General features: G+C 41.9%; 1 protein-coding gene across 1 annotated transcript in view; it reads left to right on the forward strand.

Moving 5' to 3' along the window:
• Window positions 1–1,162: 1,162 nt before the first annotated feature.
• Window positions 1,163–24,467, forward strand: part of LOC147454028 (uncharacterized) — a 32,013-nt gene continuing 8,708 nt past the window's right edge. The window contains exons 1-2 of the mRNA XM_086516038.1: window positions 1,163–2,547; window positions 3,686–3,853. The gene's annotated coding sequence lies outside the window, so the exon portion shown is untranslated. The remainder of the gene's footprint in view (window positions 2,548–3,685; window positions 3,854–24,467) is intronic.

A 24,467-nucleotide genomic window follows, 5' to 3' on the forward strand; every position in this document is an offset into this window, starting at 1 on the left:
TTACAAGGAATGGCCATTGCACGACCATTCCCTACCCCAGAAGCTAACAACTTGCAAAAGAACAAAATAAAGAACCAGGCAGACTCTACTTACAACTAGCTTTTATCCTCTTTCCAAATGAAAAGATCATTGGCTAAGGCGCCCATTTTCTCTTCCCCCGCATCTTAAAAAGCTGTAATCCATGTGACGCCATTGTGATCTTGGACTTGAGAGAAGATATCTATAGTCACATTCAGCAACTGCCTTATTACAACGATTCACATCTCCAAGTCCCATCAGCATTGCTGACAACTTTTTTGTTGCACGGTCGATCCCCCAATAGAAGTGGACAAGCAGTGTAATAGAGACTCTCATTCATGATGCTCTAGGATGTGTCTCAATCCAGTGGGAGTAGGCATTACCTAGACCCATATTGTATGCCATAAATCCGTACGGGAAGCATAGCATTCCATTGTAGCTGGACAGTAAATCAACAGTTAGCCTGGCTTTTGAAAACTTTGAGACGCATTCATTCTTGCCCATCTGCGCAAACAAACATGATATAAGACAAAGAGCCTTTACAAACTGCCAGAAAGCTATCCACCAAATTAATGGCTTCTGATCATACTGAGGTCAAGAATTTTACTAACTATATGACTATCTATTGCACAACGAACAGGAAAATAACCATATTTGTCTCAAAAAATGTGCTTTAGTGCTGCTCATAAGTGCACGCTTTGGCTACCATAGCCATGTCATCATGCAGATGTGCAGAAGCTCTGACCATATTATCCACTAAGGTATTTGATGTGGAGGAAAGAGAGGTGCTCAAAACTCAAAACATGTGTGCATCTAGCCTTCAAAATAATCCATTAAGTGATGCTGCAGATCGTGACAAAAATGATGTGGCATGGGTGGACATCAAAATCATGGACAGTGGAAGGCAGCATTACTACAGTGTACAGGCAAGAAGAAAGCATGAGAAATCTTCTGCTCAAGACAAATCTGCATACGGCCAGGATAGTACTATGGTAGGAGTAGAATGGTCATGTCGGAGTAGAATGGTCCTACCAATACCCCACATTGTACTCAAAAGAATGAGACAGTACGCCCGGATGTCTGGCGAGAAGGCCACATCCACTCTCCTTGATTCCAAGCCAAGCTTTTATCCTCTTTCCAAGTGAAAAGATCTTTCGCCAAGATGCCATTTTTTCTTCCCCAGCATCTTGAAAAGCTGTAATCCATGTGACTCCACTGTCATCTTGGACTTGGAGAGAATATATCTATAGTCGTACTCAGCAACTGCCTTATCACAATGATTCGCATCTCCAAGTCCCATCACCATTGCTGACAACCTCTTTGTTGCACTGTCGATTCCTCGATAGAAGTGGATAAGCAATCTAATAGAAACTGAGAGTCTTGATGAAGGAGATTGTAGCTCATAAGGCGATCCAATCAAACTTGTTCAAACAACCAAGCCCCTCATCCTTGATTCGAGAGACTGTCTTTTGCATGTCACAACAATGTCCACCACCATCTTCCTTGGAGATAGGCTAGGCTAATGTGTTTTTATCCTGTTGCTCAAACCAACCCTTGCCAGCAAAAATAGGAAGAGACCAGAGACACATTTCTTGCAACTGGTGACCTTCACTATTGCAAAATGCACCCCACATGGCCACTTCTACACTGCAACCAAAGGCATCCTGAAGGTGAAGAGTTTCTCTTTTGAACCTCTGTTCCATTATTTGCCATAATTGATGCTGCAGGGTTGATTGACACAACAACTCCCCACGACATCTTCCATGGCATTGCCTTCCAAACTTCCAACCCACTTATATAGGCTTAAAGTCAAAGTGCTGCTGTGGAATTAAGCCGTCCTCATGCATCTCTCCACAGTCGATGAGTTTTCTATATAATTTTTCCAGTCATTCTTGAGATGATTGAAGTTCCTCCGTGCAGGTTTGAGAGATCCTTTGTAGATTATGTAAATACCACCATGTTCAAGTTGTTCATAAAACTGGTCAGCAAAATTGTTGGAGCATGTAACATAGATTTCACCTCCTCCTGCAACCCGCGAATATACCCTTAGATGTGACCCGGGCTCTAATAGCCCATCTGCCTTTGTAAGGGTTGATCTAGCCAACCTACGCCCATCTGCCTTTGTAAGGGTTGATCTTACCAAAATTTAGCCAACCTACCCTATTTGGCAGGTTCTTGGTTTTATTAGTGGAATCTTTGCATATTCCTATCGCTGGAAGAGGAAGCACCCAAAACCAAAACCCAATCGGTCGACCGCGGGCTGATGACTGAAGCATTTCACGCGCAGCAGTCATAGCCTCTTGGTACGCTGACCAAAAGTTTGTTTTGTATTAGGGAAAAACGGAGCACTCCAGCACCTACTGCTCCCACTGCCGTCTTCGTATCATGCTCGTACTTCTGCTGCGCCTGGTTTCATTCCACTCCTGCTCCTGTTGCCATCGCAGGCCACCTCCTTACTGGAGTCTCGAAAGGATCTTGCGAGATTCGTAGGGAGTTTAAGTCGTTGTACAACGCATCACCCTTCGTAAGGTATGTTTTATTTTTTTTCTCTTTAATATCTTCTTTTCTCTCTCTCTCTCTCTCTCTCTCTCTCTCTCTCTCTCTCTTCCTTCATAGCGCAAACTGTTGAGTCTGGCTTTCGCCTCATCTTGGATTACTCTACCTACTGACACGACACTATCCAACGGTGGTCCGCGCGGTCTATCGGTGACTGTTGCAACTTACGGTAGCTTCTACAGTGCAGATTGTTTAGTCTGGCTTTCCTTGTTTCGAAAGAGTTTTACGGTGGAGATTGCTACATTTGGCCTTCCTAGAGTTTTACACAGCTTAGCCACGTGGCCACACTAGGTTGCAGGTTCATGCATAGACAGGCTTCCGATCATTCTCATGACGATTCCTAGGCTTCCCCATTTTCTCCAAACACCACAAATCCTATTGGTCAAGACACTTGCAGGTCTATTGGCACTTCTTTGACGACAAGGAGTTGTTTTCACACTCAGTTCAGGACCTTCACATATTATCTTCACACTATACCGACGGAATACAGTAGTTTGCTACACTGCTCATGATGGCACTTTACCACAGATATTTATTGGCGATCGGGACACCCCAGACTGCTGGTACACTCATGGAGTATTGTCCTTCAGTGGACATTGCAGCAGACATCTTCATCATTTGCCCCACGTCTTTGGCTTCATGCAGTATGTTCAGCATCAATTGTTAAGAGGGGGTGTTAGATTTACACCACTCTGCTGCTTCACACAGGTTTAGGACACTTCCTTGTATGGCTAGTGTCTCCGGACTGCTGACCACCCATAGCATAGATTGTACCTTGTTCGGTCGCACGAGTTTGGGACCTGCCCCCCACTTAAGTTGGGCGCCCACCTTGGGCACTCATATATATGAGGCCAGGGGGGGTACACATTTCATTATCATCTGGCATTGTACGGGTCTTCTTGCTCTAGTAGTCATGGGGGATGATTGCCCGATCTTCTCCACATCTAGCATTTGTGATCTCTCTCTCTCTCTCTCTCTCTCTCTCTCTCTCTCTCTCTCTCTCTCTCTCTCTCTCTCTCTCTCTCTCTCTCTCTCTGTTCCGCACACACGCACTCTCACACTTGGCATGGGAAGCTTGGCATGCATGGTCATATAGGTGCTGAACATGCAGTCAAAGCGATCGGAGTTAACTGGTAAATAGCCGCGATGGAAAAGCATGGGCAACCCAAGAAGGATGGAAGGCCCATAAACAATCGTCCACAAGAAATGTGAAGCTTGCGAAGCTTAAACACACAAGCCATGCGGTCGACAAGGCAAGTCGTCACAGGTAATTAATGAGGTAAGCAGTAAATTTTGATTTTTGTTGTTGACAGTTTTAAGGACATGCGGAGTGGCTATGGCATGCATTGGTCATGCACGATGCTATGAAAGTTTTTCAATGCTTGCGCAAATCAAGCCATGTTGTATCAAGGCACAAGCAAGGCTTGTGCAAAGTCACGATAAGCAACAAATTTCAAACAAATCACTTAGCACGAGCACGATTTCTTGAGTCAATCAAGCAAGTAAGGCTTGTACAAGCAATGTTCTTATCAAACTCAGGGGGAGGGGGGACTACAATATAAAAATGCTTAACACATGGGTTCAATAGTAGAGATTACTTTGTTCTATATTTTCCCACATTTTCACATACAGAAGGGTGTTGAAAATCTTTTAAAAATAATTACGTATTGAATAGGAAAAGGGTCCCTTTTATTGGTGAAAAATTTACACTAAGGGGTTTGATAAATAGTCCTTGAATGCACGCAATATATAGATTTTATATATAATGACCCCCCCCCCCCCCCCCCCCCCCCCCCCCCTCCTCTCATTATCAAACTCTAGTACAAGCATGGCTTGTCAAGGGCGTACAAACCAAGCAAGGTTGGATCATGCCAAGATTTAAAAAAAAAACTTTGCCCAAAGATTCTTGCAACGACTCTAATATCATCTTGTCTATCTATGTGATGGTGGTAACAAATCCATTACCAAGCGCAACAACGGGGATGAGTCATCTACGAGACAGTATACATAGGATGTCACAACATAAGAACGCATAATTTCTTCATTTTGATTTTTCATTATGGAGTTGCCGATTGTTACCATGGGGCAAGGCCCTAAGTAAGAATCCTAGATGATTTTAGTTGAGATGTCACTATCTGAAGTAAAGCTTCCTATTTTTAGACTCTTGTATCGTAGCTTCCAATGTTTGAGATATGCTATTAGTATACAAATTTTGGAGTGCTTTTCCAAGGTATCAGATTGTTTATCCAATTGATGTTGGCATGAACAAAGCCACAGGGCTTATGCAGTAATGGAACAAAAGACACCGTACGCATACTCACACATCGTGACACCTCAACACAACACAAGGAATTCACTTAATTTCCTCACCTCACACACAGCCACTCAAAAGCTCAATGAAAATCCTTCCCCATGCCAAATTCAAACTCCAAACGCCTCGACCTACAAGCCCTTACTTTCCCATAGACACTACAAGGTGGATCGAGTCGATCAAGGCTTGAAATCACACTCGATGCCAACCAAAAGATACAAGAAAAAACATCAAAAACTCCAACCACAAAAAGGCCTCTCTCAAACCATTGCAAAAGCTTCACCAAACTCCACGTTGTTGGACTCTTTGGTGTAGCCTCAACCCTAATGGCACCGATACAAGGTCACGTAGTTTTGCAGAAAGTTGCACATTCTTTTCTCAATTCCTCGCACGCACACATCCATGGAAACCTCAAAACCTCCATAGACTCTCATAAGTGAAAAATTGAAGAGAAGATTCTCTCATTCACTCCTCCACACACTCGAAAACACGACATGAACAAGATAGGGCTACGTAGGACCACCTGTGGAAACCTTGCTTCTTCCCACACATAAAGAAAGGTGAAAGATATAAGAAAAAACATCAAAAACTCCAACCACAAAAAGGCCTCTCTCAAACCATTGCAAAAGCTTCACCAAACTCCACGTTGTTGGACTCTTTGGTGTAGCCTCAACCCTAATGGCACCGATACAAGGTCATGTAGTCTTGCAGAAAGTCGCACCTTCTTTCCTCAATTCATCGCACACACACATCCATGGAAACCTCAAAACCTCCATAGACTCTCATAAGTGCAAAATTGAAGAGAAGATTCTCTCATTCACTCCTCCACACACTCGAAAACAGGACATGAACAAGACAGGGCTACGTAGGACCACCTGAGGAAACCTTGCTTCTTCCCACACATAAAGAAAGGTGAAAGTGTTGATAATGCACTTTAAAAGTACTCCCCCAGTCTGAACACTCACGACACTGAGAGTGATGTGTCAAAAATCACCCATTTCGCACCGTTTTTGACCTTTTTGGGCCCATTTTTAGCGTGTTTTGACCCACGACGGACATTTTTCGCGGGAAAATACCAATCGGACTTCAAAAACCACCAAATTTTGTAATCTTGATCCTTGATACCCAAAATCCATTCCCACATGTCCACATTCTATTTTTGACCACTTCTAGGGTAGTGCACGCATTGCTGCACATCAGGCATCGCAAATAGATAGCTGGGGCGGGATGAGAGTGAACACACTTCCCACTTGCATTATTTACATTCTTAAAAACTCACACATCCCCAAAATCCAAAACAAGCCCATTGGAATCGCATCTAAGGCTTCAATACCCTGTCCACACATGTACATATGTGCGATTGCCGACACGCAAGCATGACTATTCACAATGTGTACACATGGCATCATGTTTGGAACTGAAAACCACATTGTGAAGCTTCCAAATGCATGTATTCACATTTCTATTGACACATGAGGATGCATATACACACTACTATGTACATGCGAGAAGCAATTTATCATCATTGTCCAACCCCCAATTAAGCATTTATGCTCAACACTTACATCAAACAGTGACATAAACCTGGAAAAATGACCCAAAACTTCCTCCTAGATCATAGGGAAACTCATCTATCTCCATAGCACCAGCTACATGTTCAAGCATGCCAGTCACAGTAAAAAAGGAAAACCATCTATTTTCTTGCCACAGTGCCACCACCCACCTGGATCGCAAGCATGCTACGTATCATCTACATGACTCGCAAATTCCATCTCAAAACATAAGTCATCATAATCGATTGGAACCATAACTACTTCAAAATGCATCTCATGACTAGAAAACGTCCCATTAATAACCATAAATTTTACATCATCTTCCGGATGCCTCAATCGTTCTTCCTTCTCTTCATAAAGCACCATCACTCCAACCACTAGCAGCTCCATTCCAAATTGGAAAAACACCTCAGAAGCATTATCACTAGAATCTTCTTCTTCCACATAAGGTGTTTGCCATTTGAAAAGACAAAGACATACATACACAGCCACGCAACACATTATAAACAAGTCTTCACCATGCCAACATGTCCCACAACTCGCTAAGTACCAATCAAGATCTGCACAGATAGAAGGCTATGGTCCAACCACACATTCAAGCATGTGAAATGCATCCATGAGATCATTGTGCAAGCAAAAGATCACTTTAACTTCTTTTTCTACCACATCCTCAAGATGTTTATATTGAACAACCACAGGGCATGTATCATCACTAACATCCCTTGGAGACGCCACTACCATCAAATCCTTGCACATATAGAACTCATTCCTCTTGCATTCATGACTCAATACCTTTGCATCACAATCACTAAAGGGTTGCCCAACCCCTAGCTCTGGTAAAGCACACGTATCCAAGGTCACATCAACCATCATAGCATCACGCCTTCCTACGTCATCTTCACTTAGTGTAGAAAATCCTTAACCATAGCCCATCATCTCATCATCAATGCAAGCATCCATGTCTTTTTGTTGCAAATATTCTTCCCCAAATATACACTACTCTTTGTGTAAGACTACCATGTTCTTCATTGATGGATCTTGTAACTCCATGTCATCATCGCATACATTGCCCCGCCAACTCTCGTCAGCATCAACTGTCTCACCATCATAGGCCACCTCATCCTCCTCAATTTCATTCTCATCATCTTCATTTCCATGCTAGTGCTAAGATTTTCAAAATTTCTCTATTGTGCCCTTGACATTTTGCACTATAAGTGCCTGCATGATTTTCACAATTGCTCTACATACCTCATTTGCATTGACTTGAATCATGTGATCATCTACATAGGTCTCCAAATTGTTATTCTTGCCAGCATGAGCATCTACAACTATGACTTTATGCACATAAAGTTCATCAACACTATCTATACTTAACTTTCTACAACTATGACTTTATGCACATAAAGGTCATCAACAAAGGGAAATTCATGCATGTAGCAATACTTAACTTTCTCTCTTTTTGTAGCACTATCTTCAATGCAACACACATGGTTTTGGGCTCTTTCTACTACACTTTCAAATTAAGGGCTAGCCGCAAAAAACTATGTTACCATATACAAGTGGTAGTGATGTGTGTGAACACACTAGGACCGCCGGGGCATTTTTTCCCTCTTTAGGAGGTTTTTTCCCCCGAGCATTGTATATACGCCCATCACTCTAGGGCTATCAATTTTTCCATTGCATACTAAGTAACACACTCTCTATTGTGTGCCTTGAGCTTCCTTCGTCTTCTCCAAGCTGTGAATGTTTCTCTGCAACCCTAATTCCAACAATTGGTATCAGAGCAAGTTGCGTCCTCCCGGGCTTAGTCGCCAGCTGCTCCAGCACACGCCTGCTCACTTTCTCCGATTTCAGTGAGCTTTGGCAAGCATTCGCAGGTCGAAAATAATTTCGGATGAGCTCAAAGAGCTCAGTCTGCTCAGATTTTTTATTCGGGCTCATTTCGGCCTCCGTTTCCACTACAGGCAGTACTGCACAAGCTATTTTGTCATTTTATGCAGAATTTCTGTCAGTGCCGTTTTTTGCATAACAGGTGCCTCATAGTCTTCTACGGTTTGTGCTATATAGCACGTGTTGTTCCCGCCCGGTTTCTCCTATTTTCAGGCAGTTTTTACATCAGGTACAGCATTGACCATGGCTGACAACAATGGCTGACAACAACACAAATGTGTTCAAGATGTTTGCTGCTGAGGACAGGTTGGATGGGGACCACTACCCTATGTGGGCTTATATGATGCAACATGTTCTTGTGTCAAAGGATGTCTGGAACATTGTGCAGGGCATTGATGTACATCCTGGTTCTAAAGATGTAGGCGATGTTGAGGATGTTGTAGGTCTTGCTGCAAGGATTGCTGCTGTTAGAGTTGTTTTGCCTACGATAGAACAAGCTCGTTGGGATGTTAAGGATGCGTAGGCTCATGCATTGATTGCCTTGTCTGTGAAGCGCACCATTGTTCCTCACATCCGTTCAGCCAAATCTGCAAAACAAGCTTGGGATATATCGGCTGGTCTTTATGCAAGTCGCAATGAGGCTAAAATTGCTTTGCTGCGTAAAGAGCTAGAGTCGAAGATTATGCATGAGGAAGATGATATGAACACTTTCCTTGCTAGTGTCAAGGATATCAATAAGCAACTTATTTCTGCAGGTGAAGTCATTTCAGACAGCTCCCTTGTGCACACAATTCTTGATGCCTTACCAGATTTCTACCAGACTTTTACTAGTACTTGGAGACTGATGACCCAAGGAAATCTAGAAGTTGTCAAGTTTGATGCATTATGCACATTGTTGCTGCAAGAGTCACTTTTCAAAAAAAAATAGGACTAGGCAGCATGCAGTTGAACAGGCTTTTATTGCTTCTCAAAGAAAGGGTGGTAACAGCAATGCAGCCACTTCTTATGGTTCTGTTGCGAGTGGCAAAACTTCTGTTCCTAATGCTTCTGCAGACAGAAATTCGTTTGGAAATTCTAGTGATAAGGGCAAAAAGACGATGCATTGCCATTATTGTAAAGCTAATGATCACTTGATCAAGTCGTGTCCTAATTTGTGAAGGCCAAAGAGACAAAGAAGAAAGAGAGTGGTTCCACTGCAAATGCTGGTTCCACTACAAATGCAGCCATTGTTGATTCTTCTATGAAAGGAGACTGTGTTGCTGATGTTGATGCAGAATGGGCTTTTAGCGCAGAGTGCACTTACAATCTTGATGTCCATGATGCATGCTTGTCAGTTGCTGCAGATTCACATGTGTGGTATTTCGACAATGGTTCTACAAAGCACATTACCTCACATCGTGAATTGTTCACCTCTCTCGAGTTTGTCCCTCATGGGAATTCATCACTTGTACCAACAATGCCTCTTATCCAGTTCAGGGAGTTGGAAAGATTGTGCTTACTGCTGCAAATGGCAGTTCCTTCACACTTGTTGATGCACTTTATGTACCTGGGATCAAGAAGAATCTCTGTCTGTATCCACACTTGCTACACTTGGACTTGTAGTCAAATTTGTGGATGACAGATGTACAGTTCATGATCTCAGTTTTGGTGATGAAATTGTTGCATCTGGCCTTTTGTGTCGTGGGTTGTATAAGCTCACTTTTTATGACAAGTGTGGATAAAATTTTACAAATGCTGTTGCAGATTCAAGGGCTATTTCAGATGCAAAACTTTGGCATGCACGTTTTGGTCATCTGAATTTTGCCAATTTGCTGCGTTTGCAGAAATCTGATATGGTTGCTTCTTTGCCACCTCTTGAAGAACCTATCAAACATGTTTGTGAAGGTTGTATTTTGGGTAAGATGCAGTGTTCTAAGTTTCCAAAGGATGGTTCAGTTCGGGCCACATGCAGGTTGCAGCTTGTGCATAGTGATGTTTGTGGGCCCATGCAAACTCCGTCCTTGGGCAATTACCTTTACTTCGTGACTTTCATTGATGATTACTCCAGGCATGCATGGGTATTTCCGCTTAAAGCGAAGTCCTCAGTTCCGATCGAGGGGGGGAGTATATGTCTCATGAATTTAATGCATTTTTGGCTAGTCGTGGGATAAAACACCAATGTACAGTGCCTTATACACGTCAGCAAAATGGTGTTGCTGAGAGGAAAAACAGGTCGCTGACGGAAATGGCATGATGTATCGTCAAAAGTCAAGCTTTGCCACATTCTTTTTGCTTGAGGCCATCACGTGTGCCACTTATGTACTTAACAGGTGTCCTATGAAAGCTTTGCAGTCTATTACTCCATATAAAGCATGGCATGATAGAAAGCCATCTATTGAGCACATGCGTGTTTTTGGTTGTTTGGCATATGCCTTGGTGCCACAAACACAGCGCAGAAAGTTGGATGATAAGGCTGTCAAATGTATTTTTGTTGGTTATAGTGTTGAAAGCAAAGGTTACAGGTTATATCATCCGCAAACAAAGCGTATTCTAGTTTCACGAGATATAGTGTTTTTGGAAGATTCTGTTCAGCCCTTGTTGTCATGTACTAGAGACAGTAATGTAAGCTCACGGGACATTTATGACACTTTGTTGCCTCTTTTCAGTGGTGGAAATATGAATGTAATTTCCAATGAGGCAAATGTACAGCCTATGGGGGTTTTTGAAAATGTTACATATCAGCCTATTACTGATGCAGATGTACATGATGTACTTGATGAGGAAAGGGCTGAAAATGAGCAGGCTACAGGTATGCCAAAATGGCTGGTGCACACTTTGCGTGACAATAAATTGGATGCACCTTTGTCTAGTCCTACTCGTTCAGGCTCTCGCCATGCATCTTATGCATCAGATTGTTATGCTTTGGCTGTGTCTAGCTTACATGATGTTTAAGAACCTCTGTCTTTTGATGAAGCACAGATTCAGAAAATTGGATGGCTGCCATGCAATCACAATATGATGCACTTATAGAAAATGACACATGCACTTTATGTGATTTGCCTCATGGTAAAAAGGCCATTGGTACGAAGTGGGTTTACAAGTTGAAACTCAAGGAGGATGGTGAGATCGATCGCCATAAGGCTCGACTTGTTGCAAAGGGTTATGCACAACAAAAAGGCATAGATTATGAAGAGACTTTTGCTCCCACTTGTCGTATGACTACTGTGCGTTTTCTATGTGCATTGGCAGCTCATTTTGGTTGGAATGTACATCAATCAGACATTGTTACTGCGTTCTTGAATGGTATATACTCTGTTTGAGATAACCAAATCAACTTCTTTGATCTGTCTCTCTCAATGCGCATACCAAGTATATGACTTGCCTCACCCATGTCTTTCATGTCAAACGATTTTGCCATCTTTGACTTCAAAGCTGAAATTTCTTCCAACTGCTTGCCAACAATCAACATGTCATCCACATACAAAATAAGGATTAGCCAACTGCCATCCTTAGCCTTCTTTGTATATAGACAGTAATCGAACTCACCACGTTTGTAGCCTTGAGAAAGCATAAACTTGTGGAATTATGGTACCATACCCTCGGTGATTGTTTTAAGCCATAAAGACTCTTTGACAACTAGCATACCAAATATTCCTTGTCTTTCTCAACAAACCCTTCTGGCTGCTGCATGTAAATTTCCACATCTAAATCACCATGCAAGAATGTTGTCTTGACATCCATTTCGTGGAACACCAAATCTAATATGGTAACCAATGCAAGAAAGCATCTCAATGTAGTCATCTTTACCACCGGAGAGAAGACTTCATCAAAGTCAATGCCTTGTTCTTGCTTAAAGCCCTTGGCAACAAGCCTTGCTTTGTACTTTGGCTGACTATCATGAGCGATGATTTTATACCTATAAACCCATTTACAAGGTAGAGCCTTTTTGCCCTGTGGTAATTTAACTAGCTTCCATGTCTGGTTTTTATGCAAAGCTGTCATCTCTGACTGCATGGCCAATTGCCAATTCCCGGAGTCCTTCATTTGCACTGCTTCCTTGTAACATGAAGGCTCATTGCAATCAATCAACATGACATAGTTCATAGATGGAACAAACCGATCAGGAGGTCGCGTGATACGTCCAGATTTATGCAAAATAGGTGGCTCAGGCTCAGCCATAAACTGTGGTTCAACTCTATCATGTCCTTGCTCCTCTTGAGCCCTGACGTTTTGTCTTGCACGTGCAGGTCCATCTTCTTGGAAGACAACTCTTCTCATCTCCTCAACCCTCTCTGGTTTAGAATGATATTTGGCTTCATTAAAGTGAACATCATTGCTGCGGATAACCTTTCTGGATTCAGGATCCCAAAGTCTGTACCCCATCTCACCAAAATTACCATAGCTTAGAAAGATGCACTTTCTACTCTTTGGCTCAAGTTTGTTCTTAAATTCCTTTGGAACGTGAGTATATGCCTCACAGCCAAAGACTCTGCAATGCCTGTATGGGGGCACCTTGCCTGACCATATCATCTTTGCCACTGAATCATTCTGCAAAACCTTGCTAGGAGATCTATTTATAAGATGAAAAGCTGTTGATACAGCTTCAGCCCAAAACCCATTTGGCAGTTGTGCATTAGACAACATACTTCTGACCTTCTCTTGTATGGTCCTATTCATCCTCTCAGCAACACCATTTTGAGGAGGATTGTAAGCAGTTTTATACCTTTTGACTCACAAAAGTCCTGAAAGGACTTTGAAACATACTCTCCACCATTCTCAGTGCGTAAGCATTTAAGCTTCTTGCCACTCTGATTCTCCACAAGTGTCACAAACGTTTTGAAAACACTAAACGCTTCATCCTTGTGCTTGAAAAAGTAAACCCATACTTTCCTCGAGTAATCATCTATAAATGTCATAAAGTAAGAAGCTCCCCCTAGAGATAGGTTAGGCATAGGTCCACACAAATCACTATGAACAAGTGCCAACTGTGTATCTCTTCTACTGCTTCTGTGCTTATGTGGCTGCTGTGTTTGCTTACCATATAGACAATGTTCACAGAATTCAAAATCATTAAATGAAAAGCCAGGCAAATAACCAGAACGAGACAAGATTTCCATTCCCTTCTTGGACATATGTCCTCACCGGCTATGCCACAAAGAAATGTTCGGCTGCTCGGTTACATTGATTACATTTTTAGAGACATTTGATATATAAATCATGTAAAGTCCTCTAGACTTTACTCCATGTGCTACTATCATAGAACCCTTGGATATCTTCCACATGTTCTGTCCAAAAGTGTTGATGTAGCTAGCATCATCAAGTAAACCTTTGCTGATCAAGCTCTTTGTAATTGCGGGAACATGCCTCACATTCTTCAGCGTGAAAGAAGCATTCTGAAACTTCAATTGAACATCTCCAACACCTAAGATCTCACATGTGTGCCCATTGCCTTGCCGAACATGATCTTTAGTGGTCACATAAGAGGTAAACCACTCCTTGTTTGGAGACCCATGAAGTGATGCCCCTGAGTCTATAATCCAGTCACTCAGTGCATGTCCATCAGATGCTGTAAGAAGAGCTGAGTCCATTGTATTCTTCAAGAAGTAGATGTCTCCTGACGCTAGACTGTCCTCCTCTGCAACAGTGTTTGTCACATTTATTTCTTGAATCTTCAGTGAGGACTTGTTCTTCTCACCATGGTCTTCAGCTTTCTCTTTGCCTTTTTCTACTTTCCATTCTCTGCAGTCTCTTTGCATGTGACCCTTGTTGCCACAATGGTAGCATTCTATGTCACTCTTGCCTTTAGCACTGCGGGAGTTGCTACGAGACTGATTCCTCTTTCCACCTTTGTACTTTTCTTTGGTCCTTCCCCTGACAACTAAGGTTGTTCGTTTGCCTTTGCCCATTGTCTTTCTGTTGGTTTCTTCAGTAAGCAAACTGCCTTCTACACCTGTTATGGTCAAACCATCTGGAGGTGCAGAATTACTCAAAGCTGTGCGAAAAGTGTCCCAAATTTCCGGCAATGTGATCAACAGGAACATAGCTCTAACACGTTCATCAAGCTTGACACCTTAAGCTGACAACTGACTGTCGATGGTGTTGAATTCATTTAGATGATTGGACATAGGTGTCCCTTCTTTCATCTTCAAGTCAACAAGCTTCTTAAGCCAGTATACCTATGAAGCTGCACTCTGCTTCTCATAAAGATCACTCAGCTTTGTCCATGCTTCATAAGCCGACATCTCGTCTACTACATTAAAGTAAACGCTTTCTGCCAAAGTCAGCATAATGGTAGAAAGTGCCAATTCATCCATTTCGCTCCATTCATCTTCGTCCATATCTTCTGGTTCTATCCCCTTGAGCTTTATAGGTTTTATCTGCTTTTTTTGTACCAACACGTGCCAAATCTGCTTCTTCCACAATGGGAAATTGGTTCCATCGAGCTTCTTGATATTGTAAAGAGCAATGTCCTGTGACCCAGCCATAGCTACGCTTCACAGTAGTTTACTTTCCTGGGAAAAATTCGACAGAGTTTCCCCTGTAAACTGACCTCTGAACCAATATCAACTTGTCAAATGAACCAAGAAAGCTTCAGATTCTGCAAAAAATTTGGTAGAGTCTCCTTTGTAAAATGGCTCTGGTGTACTCAAAAACAGACAAATAACAGCTCAAAAAACCACTATCTCTCTAACACTGTAAGCTGTGGGTAAACCTGTCCTGCACCTGTACTGTCTCTCATTGTTTTGTCACTATCCTGTAAGCATAGACTGCGACAATGCCTCAACGGCAGTAAAGCAAAGATGCAATCCTAACTGTCTAACTCACAGATCAATACATCCTAGCTGCCTATCTAAGGGTGCTCGAGGGATCGCTCCAAGACCTGTATCACCGAAAGGATCTCAACATTCGAGAATCCTTAAGCTCAATAAAACCTCACTCGACCTTCAACAAAGGCTGCAGTAAATTTGACAATACATAAACTTCCCACAAAGTCATACATCCACAAATTTCCCACTGTATGTTGTAACCACTGCGGCAGTAGTTTGCTGCGTGACTCACAGCTAGCAAACCCTCAACAGACATACATCATCTCTAACAATACATCCCATGTGGAAGTACCTGCAATGTCAGGATGAAATCTGGAATATCAAGCAGCAAACACAAGCTACCTGATGAACTAGTGGATGTCGCCTACAGTCTGTGTATAGATGCGCACGTGTCGTATGTGACACGCCTCCAAGAACTGTGAGCTGTCCTTCGATGTGTAGACAGCCACAAATCATCACTCTGGGAGTGCCGATAATCCTCAGCACCTACAGTCGTAGGCCAAAACCCCAAATTTGCAAAGTCGGATCCGCACCCGCCTAGACCACGTAGTCGAAAATGTCCTGCACAGAACTTTGTCGAAGCCGAACGGTGGCCGAGATGACCTCAGAATGAAATTCTGATAACACCAAGGCCCTTTGGGCGCTCCCACAGGATTTGGGGCCGTGTCTTCTCCTGTCGAATCTCACTCCAATCTGAGCAGATGACTCTAGCTTCCTAAAATGCTGCCCCGAGCCTCGATCTGAGCTCTGATACCATTTGAAGGAGTACGAGCGGAAGTACGACGCGAAAGAGAGTGCGAGAAGAAGAGCACGACGATATGGTGAACTCGCTCTGTTGTAATGTGTAGAGTATAGTGAGTTCTTATTAGGTTTTTACATTAGAATATGTGTATATACCTGGCGGCCCGCCCACTTACCTGGGCGACCACATTGGGCTTTATACCCCAACAAGGATCGAGGACAAAGAACATAGAGTTAGGTAATTGGAAAATTTGGGATATAAGCTCACATTTTGTGCTGGCAATGTCGAATTATAATGTATCCATGCCCGTATAGATCATGCAAGGCACTTACGATATCAACAAACTATTGAGGCCATCATTGTAGCCAAGGGCTTATCAATCTTTTTCTCACATTTGCACACATGGCGTGCTAATAGGGTGGAATCAATTCCAATCAATCGTCATTTATGCTTCCGCTACAACACCAACTACTCTATCAAGGACATTATTATCCGCCTCATGGTCACAATGGATACCACTCGTTATGTGATGTCCACATGCACTGGACTTACACGCTTCTTTAAGACAAGGAGTTACCCATAGTTGTTACCTTCTACTCAATAGCAATTGAGGTTGTATCCTTGCTTGTGTTTGTTACATCTCAATGCATTGACATGCACTTTATATCATAGGTTATATGCATAAAGGTGCATGCACTACCTATGATGAATTTCATTTGTAGCAGATAGGCATGGCCTTGGTATCAAGAACCTAGTTCATGTGATAACATGACGCTGCTAAGAGATCCTCAAGGCAAGCAATTATTTCAAAGATATAGTTTTGAATAAGAAATTAACTTGAGAGGATTTCTTTCTTAGTCTATAACACTGATTGTGTCTATAGGAGTGGTATTTTCAAAGGTATGACCTAGCTAATCACTCCATAAGTGTTGATGGTCATTGATTGGCCTCTTCACAGTTGTGCTTTCTCAAGTGCCAATGGTTAGTACCTAAGTTCACTTTATCAAGCTACTTATGATTACTATTGGTAGCACGGTAGCCTATGTTGGTCTTTGCTACCTAATGGTTTAAGTAGTTTCCTTTCAGAATCTGACAAGGGGTTCAGATTTCCAAGGCAACACCAAGGGTTCTAAGTTAAATATTGTTTATCTTCACTAATCTCTACTTTTAGTGCTTAAGAAGTCAAAGAATTACTTGGCCTTTTGAGGTTAAAATTTTGGTAATGTACCTTTGAGGCTTGAAAATTGCCCTTGACCTTCTGGTACACCACATACTAAAAACAAGAAACTAGATTAGACAATGCTTTTGAGGCTCAATCCTAGGAAGCAAACCTCTGACTATAACTTTGGCAAGCAAAGTGCCACTCTATATCCCTAGATCAATAATGCCCAAACCTCTCTCCTCTTGAGACATAATAACAATGTGCCACTGTGATCTAGTTTGCTTGTCACTAGAGCCATCATAGCCACCCCACAAAAAATTGTGCACTTTAAGCGTCGCAACCAGGTATTAACTCTAGGGCATAGAGTAAAGCAAGAGGTAGTAAACCAGGCTATCGTAAGAAGAACCTGATTTACAATCAAATCTCTGCCAGCCAAAAATAAATGCAAAGAGGAAAGTTGGCAAACTTTCCTCTTCGTAGACTGCCAACACTAAAACCCAAATATCTACAATTCTAAACTCACACTAGCCAAGTGAAGTGATCATGACTTCCCACTAGCAGAACTCCTCAACTCCCATCAAAAAATTGAATGACTCGTGCAAGTTGATAACAGCACCACTAGTCACGCAAAAGGTAGTGAGAGATTCTTGTAGACAATTGAGAAGGTACATCGATCATATTGAGTGAAAAAAAGGGTATCATCTGCATACTCCTTGTTGAGAAAATCATGCAGCCCCCCTGCCAAGGACATAGCTAGAATGCACACCTATAGAGTATAGCCTCTCAAGAAAAGTGGCATAGCCTCAGCAAAGAACTAAAAGAAGTATGGGGCCAACGACCATCCTCACGCATAGCACAAGATAGATGTGACCTCTAATAGTAACAGCGCTTCAAGCCAAAATGATAGAGAGATGCACTCTTGCAATCCATGATGAAGGAAAGCCCATCCTTTGCAAAGTGTCCTCTAAAAAGCCCATTTCACCTGGCCATATGCCTTCTCAAATTTGAGAAGCATAATAGCCATTGCCCATTAACCTATATCATAAAAGAAGAAAATATTCTCTAGATTTTGGATAAAGCTAGTCTAAGAAGCATGAATGAGATCTAGCAAAAAAGGTCACAAATGTGCACCAATCATATTAGCCAGACTCTTATATACAGAGGACATAAGAGTAATCGGCATGTTGGTAACCCTATGATAATGGAAAACCGTACAAACTAGCTCTAAGCTCATTTAGATGACCATGATGCATAAGCATATCTGCCATGTTCATGATGCAACCAATGTCTATGTCACCCATGATGTATTGAGATTCCAAGGCATATAAAAGTGGCACTCTTGTATCATTTCATGTATGCAATAAAAGTTCTTCTAGTCTCTCTTTCATTCTCTACCTTGTTGAGTCTTCACACTCTCTATCCACCATGAATGCTACCCTTGACCAACCTCTTGGAATCAACAACCGGTATCAAAGCACTTAAGATCTAGGCCTAACTATTCCCATCTTCTTTTTCCCTTTTTTAGGTGACCCGTTGATAGACAACTTTTGGCATGTCTAGAGTAGTGTGTATATGCATTGACATGTGTACAAATAAATTTAAATACATGAATTTAGAAGCTTTGCACAGGTGATGTTGGTTTTTGAATATGATAGGCCATGTACCCATTGTAAATAGTCATGTTTACGTGTCGGCATTTGCACACATGTACATACCTGGACATGGTGTCGGGGCCTTGGATGTGGTTCCAAGTGGCTTCTTTTGGATCTAGGGTATGTATTAGAGATTTTTAGAATGTATATAGTGCAAGTGGGAAGTGTGCATATGCTCATCTCACCCACGAAGTTTGACACTTGTGCTAGCTATCTATTTCTGGTGCTCGATATACAGTGATGTGTGAATCACCTTAAAAGTGGTCCAAATTAGAATTTTCATATGTGGAAATGAATTTTTAGTATCAAGGATCAAGCCTACAAAATCTGGAGAAATTTGTTTGGCACTTTTCCCACACAAAAAATGGCCATTGGGGGTCAAAACAATGTGAAAAGGCTTATTTTTGCCACATCACTCACAATGGAATGAGCGTCCAAGCTGAGGGAGTGCATTTGAGCCAATATCAGCACTTTCACCTCTCTATGTGAAAGAGGAAGCAAGGTTTCTACAGGTGGTCTTATGCAGTCCCGACTTGCTTGTGTCTTGTTTTTTGAGTGCATGGAGGAGTGAATAAGGGTCTCTTCTCTTCAATTTTGCACTTGGGAGAGTCTATGGGGTTTATGAGTTTTCCATGGATGTGTGTGTGTGCAATGAATTGAGGGAAGAAGGTGTGGATTTTTGCAAGACTGTTTGACCCTGTGTTGATGCCATTGGGGTTGAGGCTACACCAGTGAGTCCACCAAAGTGGATTTTGATGAAGCTTTTGCAATGGTTAGAGAGTGGCCTTTTGCTGCTAGAGTTTTTGTGTTTTTTATGGTCTTTCTTGTGTCCCTAGTTTTTGGAAATGGGTCACCAGTATTTTTATGCAAGAAAGTGATCCCTCACTAAGATGCATGGAAATAAGTCACTGGTATGTTTATGCAAGAGCACGAGTCTGTTGTAGAGTTTTGGTCAAGATTTGATGATTCTTGGAGAGGTTGAGAAGATGTTTTGCTTCATGTGGAAGCCATGCCTAAAGAGGAATTTTATTCTACTTTTACAAATAGCCAAAGAATACAGATCTTCACAAGATTGTTGCGGCCAATTCCTAAAATGAAAGTGCAAGAGAAAGAGCATTGAAGATAGTGTTACAAGAAGAGAGAAAGATATGTGTTGCTACATGCACGGAGTACCTTTTGTCTATACCTAGTATAGATAGTGTAGATGACCTTTATGTGCATAAAGTCACAATTGCAGATGCTCATGTTGGCAAAGATAACAGTTTGGAGACATGTGAAAATGACCATATGCATCAAGTCAATGCAAGTGAAGCATGTAAAGGAGTTGTGGAAACCATACTAATGCCTATGGTGCGTCAAGGACACAATAGATAAATGTGAAAGCTTGAGCACTAGCATGAAAAGTGGAGATGAGCAGAATAAATTTGAGGAAGATGAGGCTGCCTACGATGGTGACACATCTGATACTGGTGAGAGTTGGAGTAGATTATGGGCTATGGTTGTGGAATTTCCACATTAAGTGAGGATGATGTAGGAGAGAGTGATGCTATGCTAGCTTATTTGACATCGGGTGATGTGCTTTACTAGAGCTAGGGGTTGGGCAACCCTCTAGTGGTTGTGATGCAAAGGCATTGAATGATGGATGCAATAGGAATGAATACTATGTGTGCAAGGATTTGATGCTAGTGCCATCTCTAAGGGATGTTGGTAGGAGTACCTATTGCGTGGTTGTTCAATATAAACATCTTGAGGATGCGGTAGAAAAAGAAGTTAAAGTGATATTTTGCTTACACAATGATCTAATTGATGCATTTCAGGTGCTTCAACATATGGTTGGGCCATATCCTTTTATTTGCAAAGATCCTCATTGGCATTTAGTGAGTCTTGGGGAAGGTTGCCATGATGAGAACTTGGTTATGATATCTTGTGTGGCTTTATATGTACATCTCCAACTTTTCAAGTGGCAGATGCCTTATGTGGAGGAAGAAGATGCTAGTGGTGGGGTCTTTGAGATGCTTTTCAAATTTTGGATGGAACTACTAGTGGTTGCATTGATGGTCTCTCTTACTTGGGGAACGAAGAGAAATTGATGCATCATTAAGAGGATGTGAATTTTATGGTTATCGATGAGATGAGCTCTAGTCATCATATTCATTTCACAGTAACTAAAATTTTGACTGATTGTGACAACTTATGGTATGAGATGACATATACCAACCTTGGAGAAGATTGATAACATGCTTGGGATCCAGGTGGGTGGTGGCATTGTGGCCAACAAGTAGATGCTTTTCCCTTTGATGTGGGTGACATGCGTGTGGTGCTATGAAAGTTGATAAGTTTCCATATCATCCACGAGGAACTTTGGATTATCTTCCAACTTGGTCTACTCTTCTAGGTGCTTGTCAAAAATGGCTAAAAGAGAATCTAGGAGAGTTTTTTTGTTCATACTCCCATACAATTATCTAGTTGTAAGGCTGCAAGAATGTCCTTAAATGAAGCATCCAGGATAAACCTATCAAGTTGATATAAGCCACAATGTTCACATATCTATTATCAGAGCTGCCCAGCATTCGCAAAGGTTCCTAAGCAAGGTACGTCTCTTGAACTAGTTCAAAAAGCTCTTGCTGTTTTTAGTGAATGGAGAATGAGGAAATCTCTCCAAATTTGATCACATGTGCTTGCATTGTTGAAGGCATATGGAAATCCAATTGAGGTAAATATCAAGTGGAATAAACAAGTGATTGGTGAGGAGTGTGGTCAATTTGGCTCAAAAAAGTAGGTTACAAAATCAACCAATGGGGAAAGAATAGATGAATGTGCACAAAAGGAGAGTAACATGTGCCAGCTAGAGATGAAGGGAATGTGGCACTTGTGGAGTTTGGGGTATGGCATGTAAAAGGATTGTGAGAGTGACTGTGGTGATGGCTCAATCAACAAAGGTAGATGTTATAAGGATGATTAGTGAGATTAGTGTGGATGTGTGGTGCACTCAAGTGCTCCAAGTGGAGAACAATTTGTGGCCAATACGGGCTATGGAGATGGCATTTTAGGTCTATGAGTATACTACAAAACAGAGGGCTCAAGTTAGAACTCGGGTGCTTGCAATGGGTACGCAATCATGGATGAGGTATGGGCTGGTGCATAACGGTATGAGCATGCGGGCTAATGTGAAATGGGGGACTGGCTAGCTTTGGCAAGACCCAATGGGATGGGCAAGCATGGGTTGTCATGGTATGGTGAAGCAAAGGTGCAAAGGGTTGTGTGTCCAAGTAAGTGTGCTCCTAGCATGCCTATTTTCAAGTCAGGGATTGGTCGGGATGATGCAAGTGTGATGTTATAAAGGCATGGAGCTAGTGGGGTAGTTTGTTGCTGGTTGTTTTTTAGTCTTATATATCATGATGTACATGAATGATAGGTGACTCCTTATGAATGGTGAAGATTGAGGAGCCAAGGTGCTTAAATGTTAGAACAAAAGTGGGGAGTGTTATGGCCGCCAAGAATTTGGTCAATTTTTTATGCATCATCTTGGATGTGGGATGACCTAAATGTGGGTGTATAGCTAATGTTGGCTGGTCTAGGCTTAAATATATCCAAACAATGATGTCATTATGGTGGTGGTTTGGTGTATGCAAGCTGAATTGGAAGTGTTGACAATGTTGGAAACACAAGTGGCATTAGCATGCAGTTGCTTGGCTACTTGTACATAAAGAGAATTGGCTTTAGAGTGGGGCTAAACTCATCCTAGCTACATAGGTAGAAAATATTGGGCACATCAAAATCTAAGAGGAGGTGTGGTTTGCTTCCAAAATTGTTTCTTTGACCTTGACGTACAATGAGTCATCTAGTACATGTCAAAGGATTTGTCTGGTTGCATGGTGTAGGGAGTATCAAATGATACATAATAAGATTTAATAGAGGGACTCAAGTATAAGTTGCTCGGAGCTATGCGAACGCATACTACATGTAAACCTATGGTGGTTGTACCAATGGTGGCATCAAAAATTCACCCATTGTGGTTATGGATGCATGAGGAGTGTGGATTGTAGCCTGGCATGCCTTCCAGTCATCTAATATTATGGATTGTGGCATGTTTTATTACTGGATAATTGTATGGATGTGGGGAGTTGCTACAAGAACCTCCATGATTGGATCTAAATGGCATTCCATGTGACTAATTTCCCGGTCAACAATGCATGGCAAGGATGAGGGGGGATATATGATGACATTTTGAGTACAAGATTGTCAAGCATCATATTATGATGGTTGGTGTCCTAACAAGGTCCAAACCCATCCTTGATGCTTACGTAGTGTGATCGGCTTCATGCATGAGGCCTGTAGTGGTCATAATGTAGACGGCAAGGTGGAAAGTGAAGTAACATAGAGACTCTTGGATATGGAAGGGAATGCACATATGCGGGAAGATGATGGTCCAAAGCCATTGGACCATTTCCTTTTCCACATCCATGGAGGGACCACTACAGCTTTGTCTTGAATCTTACCAAAGACGAGGTAGTGAGGAGGTGAACACCAATGTGCATTGCACGAAACTTGAATGCAAAATCATGCTAGATGGTGTGGGTAGCAAACTCTAGTTCTCTAAGGAGCTCGGATGCACATATGCTTTTCAACCCTACCACAGTAATTGGTGAGTTGTGAGATAGCCATGAGGAAGAAGATGATGCAAGTCTGACTTATGGAGCAATGAACAATGAAAAATAGGACAATATCTCTAGAGGTAGTAATTTGGTGAGTTGTGATGAGGTACAAGGTACCTAGCAGTGATGCTCAACAAGGAGTAGCAATTGGGCTCAATAGTGGAGAATCAATTGATGGTTTAGTGTGTAAGGATGCAAGGCCATGGGACTAATTGTTAAGACATGCGGGTCAAGTGACAATGCATATACGAACCCCTATCCCCTTCTTGTGTTGCAGACATCTTGTGCCAAGAGATTGGGAGATTTGGTAATGTTTTCTGTTAACTCCACCTTCAATGCTATGCAAGCCTATACAATCCTTGCTACTACCCAAGATACAATGTTTGTATCCACGTACAATTCTACAACAAGATCATCATGATGCCACTATTTTGAAAACTTGAATGTAATGATATCCTCTTGATGCATTGCAAATCCAAAAGAAGGTGACCCTCCTATACTTGAGGAGAAGCAAACATGATCATCCAATGCTAGAGAGGGAGCATATCATAACTCTCTAACATTGGTGGAGAAATGAACGCTCCCTACAATTTATAATAACTGGGTGAGGATAGTGCCACCTTCCCACCATACTTACATATGGTTTTTTCTTTCTCCTTGGGTCACAAGCATGCAATCACATACTACATTTCTCATGATATTTTAAAGACCATGAGAAATGTAGTATGTGATTGCAATGTAATGAATTCCTCTAGATGCATTGCAAATCCAAAAAAAGGTGACCCTCCAATACTTGAGGAGAAGCAAACATGACCATCCAACGCCAGAGAAGGACCATATCATAACTCTCTAACATTGGCAGAAAAAAGAAGCATATGAGGGAAGGGCACGCTCCCTACAGTTTATAATAATTGGGTGAGGATAGTGCCACCTTCCCACCATACTTACATATAGTTTTTTCTTTCTCCTTGGGTCACAAGCATGCAATCACATACTATATTTCTCATGATATTTTTAAGACCATAGCTCAAAATTGTCATTACTATTGACATCTATTAACTCCCAATTTTTCCAATATTGCAAGGTTTAGACCATCAATGAACTCTGCACGAGCTCCTTCAA

Source organism: Adiantum capillus-veneris, chromosome 7 (assembly GCF_014529385.1).
Source record: "Adiantum capillus-veneris isolate H3 chromosome 7, ASM1452938v2, whole genome shotgun sequence".
NCBI classification, from domain to species: domain Eukaryota; kingdom Viridiplantae; phylum Streptophyta; class Polypodiopsida; order Polypodiales; family Pteridaceae; genus Adiantum; species Adiantum capillus-veneris.